General features: G+C 36.9%; 1 long non-coding RNA gene across 1 annotated transcript; it reads right to left on the bottom strand.

Annotated features, from left to right (window-relative positions):
- On the bottom strand, positions 314 to 9,866 carry LOC109240538. Its single transcript, XR_002070091.1, has 4 exons — positions 9,531 to 9,866; positions 1,947 to 2,046; positions 1,347 to 1,855; positions 314 to 1,202 (listed from the first exon to the last, which is right to left on the bottom strand). It is a non-coding gene; the product is annotated as an uncharacterized LOC109240538 (long non-coding RNA).

Here is a 13,664-nt window from a genome sequence, read left to right as displayed (position 1 = left end):
ACAACAACAAATGCTTGATCTAAGTCCATAAAGTTTAAACTTTTGAATTGAAGAATCTTTAGAGAGTATGATGATCTCGATATCTTAGTCGAAATTGGAGGTTCAGCTAGGAGATGAAAGAATGATGTGTGAAATAAATAAATAAATAAATAACCAGTTTCAAGAATTATAGGAACACTTTATGTCAGTTCTGAAGGCAAAATACAAACATGATTATAGGAATACAAATAAAAAGGCATGCACAAGTACTAACCTGCAGACACTTTCCATCAAGACAAAGTAGTTTGAAATTAGGCAAGCTACCCATAAACATAGCCAAATCGGAGACATGATTGCCTCTTACAACTCTCTCCAGATAAATACAAACTTCAGACAAGTTAGGAGCCTTCTCTAAGGAGATTGATTTTATCTTATCATCAGCATCGACGGACAACCTCTTAAGATTAATACGGTTGATATTAAAATGATGAATACCAGAGCAATGGCGCAAGCTTAGCCTTTGAAGAAGAGGGTAGCTAGAAAGAAAACTTTCAAAACAGTTATTGACAAAGTCAACCCGAGTAAGTATTAATTGGTAGAGATTTAGAAACCCTTTAAACTCTAGCGGTGGCGAAAGAACAAAATTCTAGAGCTTCAAAAATGCCAAGTCTAGACAAGAAAGAAATAAGGAGGTAACTTATGACGATAATTTAAATCATTATCGCATATTAAGGTTAATTATTGATGTTTCTCTGAGATAAATATAGTATCCATATGTTCACACCATGAACCACAGCTAAACCACCATCAGGAACCTTTGTTGACTTTAAATTAGGAATGCACACTTTTAATTTATCTATTCCAACAGGATGAAGCATAAGAGACTTGGTGACAATTTCATTGAATCGGTACCTGAGCTCAGACTTAGAAGATCTACAACGATTTTTCTTGGTGACATAGTCATAAACTTTTCCACAAAACTGGTAATCAAATACTAATTGTGGAATGGTTAAGTAGTAAAATCTCCACTTCTTTGACAGAATACTCGCCTTATAGCTTCACGATAGGAATTTTTCCTAGAATGCAATTTATTACATACCTTGGCAAGTTGCTAATTATATCTTCTTCACCAACAATTGATTCATGGCTTGTGTCCGATGGAGACATTCTTCCTAAGAATTAGAACCAAATATACCAGGTTATTCAGCTCTACTTTTCCCTCCCTGAAAAATACACAAAAGGAAAACATGGAACAAAAATACATTAGATAACACAATAAAACGGCATAATTAATAGTAACACTGGTGATGGAAAATACAATCTGGCCAATTGGTCATCATATACAAGATTTGAGTCAAACTTAATACCATTATCTTCTGAGCTAGAATCATCAAGAGCAACGGAGGCAGAATCATGAGAGTTCTTATTAACAGCTTCACTAGGAATATGACCTTGAGAGTCTGAGGAAAATTGCCTTGTAACCCTTGAAAGTTGTACAACAGCTCTAGCAGCTAGGATCGCATGTTCTGCAAACTCAACCGCTGCTTGAGCAGCACAGGTAGCATCCTTAAATTTCATGTTCCAATTCTCCTGCCAACAGAAAAATTACCATTACCATCTCCAAGAAATGATTGCCCAGGTTCCAACCGTTCATCCTTGAAACCTAAGTGGCATGAACCACTATCATCAACATACTATTGCCTTGAAAGTTCTACAACAGCTCTGGCAGCTAAGCTTGCACGTTCTGCAGACTCAGCCACTGCTTGAGCAGCACAGAAAGCATCTTTAAATTTCATGTCCCAATTCTGCCTGCCAACAGAAAAATTACCATCTCTAGGAAATGATTTCCCAACTTCCAACCTTTCATCTTTCAACCCTAAGAGACATGAACAACCATCTTAACATAATTTTTGCAGATGAAAAACAAAGCTGTATAGGTTATATTCGAGCATGTGAATGAAACTAACCTGAATGACTCACTCCATGATGATAACTGGAAGATGGTGCTCTACCACCAAGTGCAGAGACAAAGTTTTGGGTGCCCCAAGAGGAACTTGCATTCTGCTCCTGGAAATTTGGAGATGCATTAGGCCTCTTGCATCTCCAAATTTATCTAAGTATGAAATCTAGACTATAAATTTATTATCACCCCTCTGAGAAGGAGGTTTTATCATTTGCTCCCGCGCAGGGTGTTTTCATTTCGACATGCATACAATGCTTTGACGTCTATAGCCATCTATGGAAGAAGGGGAACATAACTTGCATAACTTTAATATTAAGGTAGAAGGAGTTCCAATACTCTGGAGTATGGACAATGCAGGATTTTCCAACAATTCAAAAATGAATTAGGGAGATTGGAAAAAAGATTTTATAAGAACTCGGATCCTCTTTTTCTTTATCTCCCATAAGCACTAGAATAACAATTACATCTTCTGTATCTCTCATCACCACAAGTACGAGAAAAATACAAGACAAATAATAGATACAAGCATAGATGCAGGAAAAGAAGCTCCACGCTTTGCAGAAGATAATGGTTTGCAAAGCATATTCCACAAGTAATGCTGCTCAATGTGTCCAAAGCATGGGTCACTAATAGCTATAGAACACAAGTGTACTGCATTGTCCTTTATCATAATTTCAAATATTGGGGTGGCCGTTATGTAAAATGCATAAGAAAACAGGGAAAAAATATGTGTAAGTATAAAACCAATACACTCAAAACATTGATCGATTTTCACCCCTTTGAGAAGGGAATTCGGTCATTCGCTCAATTTTGTAGGGTGTTCCAATTTACATGCATCCGATGCTTTCACATTTATAGGCATCTGTGGAAGGATAAAATATCACTTGCTTTATCAGTTTACTATTAAGGTAAAAGTAGTCTCAATACTCGGGAATCATGCAGGGGACTTCCTATACTTGCAAAATAAATTAAAGAGATAGGAAAACAGATTATATCATAACTGACATCCTCTTTATTTCCCATCAACATTAGAATAATATAATTTGGTTTTTCTTTATCTTGCATCACCATAAGTACTAGAAATGATACAAGACGAACATGGCATCAAGCTGAAAGAAGCTCCATACTTTACAGAAGAAAATGGTCGCAAAGCATTTTCTACCAAGTAATTTTGCTAAATGTGTCTACAGCATGGCTCGCTAACAGCTACAGCCTACAAGTGATATGCATTGGGATTTTTCATAATTTCTAATCTTTGGTGTGGTCATATTGTAAAAAAAAATATTCCGATAAATATGAAAACCAAATCATATCAAAGGGTGATGTTTGCCTAATTTTAGATGTTATCCGAAGTCAAAAAATTACTGGACTTAACTTTCTTTCCCTACTTTATTTCTTTTTCTTCTTCCCATTTTGTTTGGGAAATCCAACACCTCCTTAAGGTTCCAAATAAACATCCAGAAACTCTAGCCACTGCTATTCCCATTGCGCATCATTTTGTTTTCTCTTTTCTTTCTTCATTCACAAGAAGCCTCTTCCTCCTTCTTAATTGATGATTGCTTTACACACATTGGTTGTTACTCCTCTTCCACTCATCTTAACGATCTAAGGTACTCCATCAGCATCCAACAGTTATAAAATGTATGACCTATGTGGTCACATATATGGATCAGCTTTTTCTCAATGGTCTAACTGAGTTTATCTTCTCCGTATGATGATTTTTCATTTATTACGGGACAAATATCCTTTAGGGTTAGTTATGGTTTCCAATTACATGTTACTTTTATTGATTTTCTAACAGTCATCCTATTAGCTGCATATACTGTTTCTTTTCTTAGTGTTGTGGCCAGAGTTGCGCGGGGGGAGCTACTGTGTAAAAGAGGTTGTAGAGGCTGAAAGAAGTTTAATAAGAAGGGATTATTCATGGATTAATGATCATTCCAGTAATTCAACTCTGCTCCTGGATCAATTTAACCTTGTCCAAAGCATCCTGAACCAAGTCAGTACCCAATAGCCTAGCCTCACCCTGCTCAAACCAACCCACCGGAGATCTGCACCGTCTCCCATGCAATGCCTCATATGGAGCCATCTTAATGCTCGACTGATAGCAGTTGTTGTAAGCAAACTCCGCGAGCGGTAGAAACTGGTCCCATGAACCCCCGAAGTCAATTGCACAAGCGCGTAGCATGTCCTCCAATATTTGAATAGTGCGCTCGGACCGCCCGTCCGTCTGAGGGTGAAATGATGTGCTCAACTCTACCTGAGTGCCTAACTCCCCCTGCAGGGCTCTCCAAAACTACGATGTAAAATGCATGCCTCTATCTGAAATGGTGGAAATTGGCACACCGTGAAGGCGCACAATCTCTCGAATGTAAATCTCAGCCAACCGTTCTGAAGAATAAGTAGCGTGGTGATGGCCTATTCAACTTTTTTTCTCTTCTCCGATTCAATTTCCCCAATTTCTCATTCGAATCTCTTCCACTGCTAAATTGTGTACCAAATTCTCACTAAAACCTAAAAAATGGCGATTGATACACCTCAAAGCATAACAGGAACCTCGCATGCAAGCTCTCAGCAACTTGATTGTAATGATCCCCTCTATGTGCATCCGTCAGATACACCAGGTGTGGCTCTAGTACCACAATTGCTAATTGGAACAGAAAAAATACTCATAGTGGAGTAGATCGATAAAGATGTCACTGCTTGTAAAGAACAAAATCGGGTTTACAGATGGATCGTATGCTAGAGAGACTTATGTGACTGATAGCTTTTTATTGCATCAGTGGGAAAGTTGCAATGCCATTGTCCAATCGTGGATAATGAGCTCTGTAGCAGGAGCTGAGGAAAGGAATCGTGTATTCATCCAATTCACAAAAGGTATGGGAAGCTTTCAAGGAACGTTTTGATAAGGTAAATGCAACAAAAATCTATCATATGAACACCGAAATAAGTATTCTAACATAGGGAATCTCCAGTGGTCGATATATTACTCGAAATTGAATATTTTGTGGGCTAAATTTGAGTCAATTATACTGTATCGTGGTTGTGATTGTGTGAGATCTAGGTTGCTTGTTGAATTCCTACGCCAACATAAGTTGATGAAATTTTTTATGGGATTAAATGACACTTATGCACCTCAGAGGAGCCAAATTTTAATAATGAACCCCACTCCCACACTTGATCAAGCAAATTCGATGATCATACAGGAAGAGAGTCAGAGAATGAGTGGGACTTCAATATCACAGAGTGGTATTCTAGGAAGTGGACCTATGGAAGGTGCCAGCAGTGCCTTAGCTGCAGCTAATGCAACCAACATAAGGCCTAAGCGTAACACTAATCTTTACTGTGACTATTGCCACATGAAGGTCCATAAGAAAGAAAATTGCTATAAGCTAATTGGATATCCATCAAATTCTAGGTTTGACAACAGAAGAAGAGGTGGATTTGAGAACCAGAATCAAATGCATACAGCTCATAATGTGAGCATGACTGATAAAAGGGAAATGCATTTTGAAAACCTAAAAAATATAGCATCACCAATTGTGGCGGTGTGTACTTCAGAGCAGTACCAACCTATTCTGAAATTGGTGAGCAAGGAAAATGAGCCAGCTGAAACGGCAAACATGGCAGGTATATCTAATACTACTCAAATTACTGGATTATTGACTCTGGAGCTTCAAATCACATGGCTTCATCCTTGAACCTATTATTAAATCCTAATACTGTGCCAAACAACCAACCCAACTGTGTCCAATTACCAAATGGAAATAACACTAAGATCACTCACACTGGATCTTGCCCTATACTTCCTACACAAACTATAAAGAATGTATTATATGTACCAGACTTTAAGTATAACCTCCTCTCTGTTTCTAAATACAACAGAGAATTACATTACTCGGTTAACCTCTACATGTTTCTGCCTGTTTCAGGACCTCTTCAATGGCATGGTGAAGGGGATTGGTAGATTCAAGAGTGGCCTATACATCCTCAATCCATTCACACATGTTGTTGTTGCTCTCTTCAAAATGTATGTCTTCTTCAGTTCAAAGTCATTCTGATGGTTTGTGGCATCAAAGGCTTAGTCATGCTCCAGTTGCTGTTCTACAGAAAATACCCTCAATAAAAGATCATGTGTCTAAATCAACAACGAATACTTGTTCTATATGTCCATTAGCTAAACAAGCTAGACTACCATTTCCTAGTAGTGTAACTAGATCAAATTCTCCATTTAGTCTTGTTCATATGGTTGTTTCGGGTCCATATAGAGTGTCCACTTACAATGGTTTTAAGTACTTCCTTAAGCTTGTCGATGATTACTCCAGTATGACATGGACAAACCTATTGAGATAGAAAAGTGATGTCTATGTTGTCTTGTTTGATTTTCTGTAGTTAATACACAATCAATTTTCTGCTTCTGTTAAAGTTTTCAGATCTGATAATGGACATGAATTTTCAATTCTCTATGTTTTAACCTGTTTAGATCCAAAGGTATAGTTCACCAAAGTAGTTGTGTTCACACCCCACAACAAAATGGGGTGATGGAAAGAAAACACAGGCACATTCTTGAGATAGGAAGAGCATTAAGATTTCAAGCCCATATACCACGATTCTGGGGGGATTGCATCCTAACAGCAACATACATCATAAATAGGTTACCTAGTCCAACCTTAAAAGGTCAATCACCTTATGAATTGTTTCATGGTCAGCCACCCAAGCTTGACCATATGAGGACCCTTGAATGCCTTTGTTATGCCACAAAACCCAATTTTAGTGACAAATTTACTCCTAAATCCATTCCTGCAATCTTCATGGGGTACTCATCCATACAAAAGGGCTACATACTATATGATATTGAGTCTAGCGAGTTTTTCCTCAGTAGAGATGTTGTCTTTCAAGAACATGTCTTTCCTTTCAAATTTCCTAAAAGCCAATTTCCTACAGCTCCAGATTTGAACTTCTCACCATTCATAGACTTCCCTAACACAACTTCACCTGATCATTCACCTCAACAACCTGACCACTCACCTCAACCTCTTATATCCTCTTCCTATGATCAATTTACTGATTCTTCTGCATCACAATCTCCAACAGTACCTGCTGATCTATCTAACTTTATTTCCACTTCTTCACCTCCCCTTCTATCTAGTCCAGTTCCTCTTAGAAGGTCATGCAGAACCACCAAACCTTCTATTTGGTTAACAGACTATGTCCATCCACCATTACATCCACCTCCAATTGCATCAACTACCATATTCATCACTATGTTTCCTATGCTCATCTGCCTCCACACTATTAATCCTTTCTTGCCTCTTTTTCTACTAATTTCGAACCTTCCACTTTCTCTCAAGCAACCAAGGATGATAGATGGGTTCAAGCAATGAAGCTTGAGATTAAGGCTCTAGAGGACAACCATACTTGGGAAGTAGTAGATCTACTTGCTTGGAAGGTTCCAATTGGTTGCAAGTGGGTGTATAAGATTAAATATAATATTGATGGGTCAGTGGAAAGAGTTAAAGCAAGACTAGTTGCTAAGGGGTACACACGGCAAGAAGGTCTAGACTTTCATGATACTTTTTCACTTGTAGCAAAGCTTACCACTGTTAGAACTGTTGTAGTTACTGTTGTACTGAAGCATTGGCCCACTTTCCAAATGGATGTGCACAATGCCTTCCTAAATGGAGATCTTGATGAGGAGGTATACATGACATTACCCCAGGGATTTGGTAGATAGGGGGAGTCCAAAGTGTGCAGACTACTCAAATTCCTTTATGGGTTGAAACAAGCTTCTAGACAATGGAACCTTAAGCTCACACAAGCCCTCACAGCTACTGGTTTTCAACAAAGCAAACATGACTATTCTCTGTTCACTAGACTGGTCAAAAACAAATTTGCTCTAGTGCTTGTGTATGTGGATGACATCTTGATAGCAGGAATGATTTAACAGAAATCAACTAAGCTAAAGCATCACTTCAACAGAACTTCAAACTGAAGGACCTAGGAGAGATAAGATACTTCCTAGGTATTGAATTTGCTAGGTCAAAGGAAGGGATAATTATGTCACAAAGGAGTATGAACTTGAGATGATTTAGAAACAGGTTTAGCAGGCTCAAAACCAAAAGACACACCTATGGAACAAAATCTAAAGCTCACAAGTATATAGTTTGATAGATGCACCAATACAGGCAGTCATGATGGGGCATTAGTAGACATGGGGAGTTATCAGAGACTAATAGGGAAGCTATTATACCTCACAATTACCAGGCCAGATATTTCATATGCTGTCCAATGCCTTAGTCAGTTCATGCACGCACCAAAAAAATTACACTATGAAGCAGCATTGCATGTTGTTGAATATATTAAGAAGCAGCTAGGTTTGGGATTGCTTATGTCCAGTAAAAGTGAAGAGAAAGTAATGCATTTTGTGATTCCGATTGGGCCTCATGTCCTATGTCAAGAAAATCAGTGACATGGTATTGTATTAGGCTGGGAAGTTCACTCATTTGTTGGAAGACTAAGAAGCAGAACATCATCTCAAGAAGTTCTACAGAAGCAGAGTACATGAGCATGGCAAATACAATAGCCGAGCTAGTTTGGTTGAAGGGACTGCTGGAAGAATTGCAAGTGAATTGCCTAACAAGTTACAATGTGATAACAAGGCTGCACTACAAATTGCAGCCAACCCCATGTATCATGAGAGAACAAAACACATAGAGATAGATTGCCATTTCATTAGAGAAAAGATTCAACAAGGTATTATTAGAGGAGCTTATATTGCTACTCAATGTCAACCTGCAGATCTTCTGACAAAAGTATTGGGGCATCAGCAACACATGGTTCTTTTGTCCAAGTTGGGAATAAAAAATATTTTTCATTCACAACTTGAGGGGGGGTGTTGAAATACATAGGTGTACATCATATAATATGATAGTACTCTTCTAGAAGAAATGTCTGTTAGTGGATTAGTTAGGTTGTTAGCACAGTAGGAGGAAAGTCGGTTAGAAGATTGTTTAGACTGAGATTATATATTTGTATATGCGTTGTACATTTTACACATATGATAGAAAACAAAAAATTCCAAAATACCTCTCTGTTCGATTACTTCTCTCTTTCTCTCTTTCTCTCTTAGCTGTCATTTTCTTCTTCTTCTCAGACGAGCTTCCATTACATCAATGGCTGCCGTAATGCTCATTTTAACATGGTATCAGGGATGGAACCAATGCTTCAAATTCTTCCCACAAATCCTTCAATTTTGAAAAATAAACAGACACGGAGGCAGTTCCTTGACTTAAGGTTGCAATTTCTTTATGCAGATTAAAAGATCTTGCACCGTCTACTTTGTTAAATCTTTTATACAAATCATTCCACACAGCTTGAGCACTTGAAGCATTCATAATTCCACCTAATAATCCACTAGCTACATAATTCATGATCCAAGAAAGGACTATTGCATTAACTCTTTTCCAATAATTCCACATTATTTCATAAAAAATTTCTTTAGTGCAAGAGCCATCTACCAACCCCAATTTGTTCCTTCCCATTAGAGCTACTCACATAGATCTAAACCAGATAGAGTAGTTTTCGATACCTGTCAATTGAAATGATATGATTTGAATTCCACTGACATCTGAAGGAGACAGAAATAACGGATGATTGTAGTCTATTCCAGGCACTTGATTCACCCCCAATGTAGGAGTTGGAGACGGTGCTTAAGTATGATGCTCAGTTTTATGATTCAGCAGATCGTTGATCGCCATTCTCGACCAAGATTTCAAGAACACTAACAGTAATTGGGAAGTCGATTCCGTAGGATTAAGATCGAACCACAGGCTAGAGATTACTAGCTTTGCTCTTATACCATGAAATTGTATTAAGAAGAAAAAGAAGAAGAAGATGAAGAAGATGGAAGTGAGAAGAAGATGATGAAAATGAAGAAATATTATTCTGCCTTATGTCCGGTGCACATACACGTGTGTATATATATATATTAACACTTGTCTAACTAACTTAACAACCTACTTAATTCTAACTGGTTGAGTATAGTGAAATGACTAATCTACCCTCTAATGAGTTATGTAACACTTTTCTCAACAGGTTTAGAGACAAAGTTATGCAACAATTAGTAATGTAAGAATTATAATTTGGAAATTAGTGCAATACTGAGATTAATAATGCAAGAATTATTACATGTTAAATATTTGATTTTGATATATTACAAATTCATATACTATTTATGATTTAAAATATATGCTTATCCCGTTAAACATATTAAGTGTTTGTTTACAATAATGAGTGTGAGTTTTGTCATTTTAGCATCCTCTATCTCTCCACACATTTCAACTAGCAAATTGATATGCAACTGAGAGGAACTAACAAGTAACAAAAACTACTACTATGCCTCAATATCAAGTAAGTTGAGGTAGACTATATAAATCTTGATTGATCATGTTCATGTCGCTCAATTTAAGCTCATTTGAGACCAATATTATTCACAAATAAAAACAGAAATGAAAAGTACTAGAACTTCTCTATATTTTCTAGTGGAGAAACTAAGAAAAAAATAAAATATTGAAGATAGTCCCAGATATTCTAAGTACATAAATCTTGGAGCAGTTCTTGCAAACATCAAGAATGAAATAAATTGCAAACTCTGATGCCACTACAAGAAAATTTGGCACATCAGACGCTTCTATCGTTTCTGTAATTGTATGCTCCATTGCAGAGTTCTCTTTAAACTTGGAATATATCTTCTTAAAGATCAGTCCAGGCAACCTCGATCAAGCATGTCAACTAAAGTCATCCTTCTTGAGAACTTTGGTGGCATACTTAAAAACATTGCATCCTCAATCTGAATAGGCAGATGGGTGGCAACAATGACGATACCACCTTTTTTTTCTGCAATAATAATATACTCGAGCAGTTTCACACCTTCGTCATCCAATGCTACTGAAGGTTCATCAAGCAACCAAATTGGCCGATGACTCGCCAACAATCTGGCAAGCTGTACCCTTTTCCTTTGAACCATAGAAAGCATTCGTGCTTTATCGAGAAACCAGCTAACATGCGCAAGAATATCGATTTACCAAAGCCATTAGTGCCCGTTAGTACAAATGCACCACCATCATGGAGGGAAACATTTACATTGCGCCTTTATTTGTTGAGCATTTCTCATGCAAGACACGTTGTTCAGCAGAAGTCGAGGAAATTGTCAAGTGAATGGAGGACAAAGATCAGTACTGGATATATAACATCCTTGATTGAGCATAGAGAATAAAAAGAAACAAAAGGCTGCTGAAGCTCTTTCGAATCTTGCGAGAGCTCAGAAGAAATTGCGAAACAAATTCTGTGATTCTGAAAATTAAAAGCAACAATAAAAAATCCAGGATCAAAGGTTCAAATCCAGACATTTTTGGGTATTTGGAAAGAATGATTATGAAGATGGAAAAATGAGAAAAATCCTGGATGCCTAATTGCTTTTGATCAAAGGTTCAAATCCAAGGCGTGACATTTTTTAAATCCCCTTTATATAAAATCCGGATTCTGCTACTTCTGGGCATGCATGGGGTGCATTGGCACCTTGGTGCAGTGTCAAATGAGAACCCGAATTGAGTGGAATGGACACAAAGGATTCAAATAGTCGATCTCAACTAATTTGAAATTAAGACATATTTGATTGATTGATGTCAATTCTCCTAATCACTTCTTAGGTTCACATGATAATTATTAGCAAATAAAAACTAAAAGCAACACCTAATATATTTAGGCATGCAATTCCTTGACGATCATACAGCACAATTCTTAATTACACTCAATTTCCAGTAGCTCCAACTTTTTGGCTAATATTCACAGCTTCGGCATTTTGTTAAACAAGTTATGATCTTTCTAAATAAAACAGAAAAAAAGATAGAAATGGAGAGAAGAAAATCACAGTACATTTCTAACAGCAAGAAATGGACTCACTGCTGCCCTCTGACGTCTGACGCCTGCCGTCACTCGAGCAACAAGCTGGAGGAGATGGAATCTTTACACAAATAGCTGGTCATATAGTATGGTTAACTTTTTCAAGCCATATACAAATATTATACATTCATTATACATAATTATATACATATAATACATAAATTGTGCATACATTATACCTTAGTCGGCTATTTAGGTTAATTCTTCATGGATAAATTACTATGGGCTGAGCCCAAGTAAAAAGTTTTATGGGCTTTTGACAGTTCGGCCAAAAATTCTCTTCGGAGGCAAAGCAAGGTCCTGAGATTGAAAGTTGAAACGTAGGTCTTTCCGTGGTCTTGTAGTTGAAGAAGGCGACTTCATCAGTAGCAAAGTTATAAAATAGAATCAATTAATACCAATGAGTTCTTAAATTTCACTAAGGATTCTTATGCACATTCTTCCATAGATATGGAAATATATAACTTTTTCTTTTTAATATACATATATTATACACTAAATATATATAATTTATAAATTTACTGCCTTCTTTTTTAAGCAGACGGCTATTTAATTAAGTTACTCTAACATTTTCATAAACAACAAGAAAATGTGTTATTTTGAAATAAAAAATTATTGTTTTTATTATGTCACTGTACCCAGAAATAATAAAACTATTGTTATTGCTATATTTTAATATAACTAACAAATTTAATCAATTAAATAGGCCAAATAATAATATATATAAAAGGTAATGAAGTTATAACAATTATATCTAACACCAATGTACTTTTGAAGTAAAACTTCGTATTTGTGGAGAGTATAAGCTGATATGTATTAGTTGGCCAGTTAGTTAATAAAGTGATTATTATGTAATCATAGTTAGTTAGTAAAGTTAGTTAGATGATGTGTATATATAGGACCTATTACTCACTACTGTAGCATGCTGAAGAAATGAGAATAAGTTAATTCTCTCCATGTCTTCTTCTGTTCGTTTCCTCTCATCAATCTCTCTATCTCATTGATAAAATTGACATGGTATCAGAGCCTACTGCTCAAATCTAGATCGCAAATCTGTGTGGTTGTTGAGGTCAAGCTCAATTGCTCAAGCTCTATCTCTACAATTGAAGCTCAACAATGGCGGAAGTTGATAATGAAGCTCCTAAGAAGTTAAGTCACAATCATCCCTTGTTTTTAAACTCAAATGATAATTCCGGAGCAATTTTGATCTCGCTGCAACTTCAAGGTCCAGAAAACTACTCGGTATGGAGTCGAGCAATGAGAATTGCATTTTAGGGCGAAACAAGTTAGGGTCCATAGACGGTACTTGTAGGCGAGGAAATTATGGTCCAAATCTGGTCGATCTATGGGATCGATGCAATGACATAGTGCTATCATGGAAAATGAACTGTGTATCGCCTGAATTGCGTAGTTGAATCGTTTACTCCTTAAATGCAAGTGTTGTATGGAATGACCTAAAGAGAGGTTTGATAAGGCTGATCTCTTTAGAATTTTTCAGATTCATAAGAACATTGCTACAATTAATCAAGGTACTAGCTCAATCTCTTCTTATTTCTCAAAATTGAGACTGTTGTGGGCCGAGTTTGATAGTCTAGCCCCAATTCCAGGATGTGACTGTGAGAAATCATGTGAATTTGTTGTGTTCATGGAAAGGCTGAAACTTCTGCAGTTCCTTATGGGGCTAAATGTGTGATGACCCTAAAGGTCATCTCTTGTTTTAGAAGTCAAAACTGTGTTCCGAGGCCTTAAAAACCTCTTTTTG

This window comes from Nicotiana attenuata, chromosome 1 (assembly GCF_001879085.1).
Source record: "Nicotiana attenuata strain UT chromosome 1, NIATTr2, whole genome shotgun sequence".
NCBI lineage: Eukaryota > Viridiplantae > Streptophyta > Magnoliopsida > Solanales > Solanaceae > Nicotiana > Nicotiana attenuata.
The sequence above is the reverse complement of the archived record's forward strand: the minus strand, read 5'-3'. Positions and strand labels throughout refer to the sequence as shown.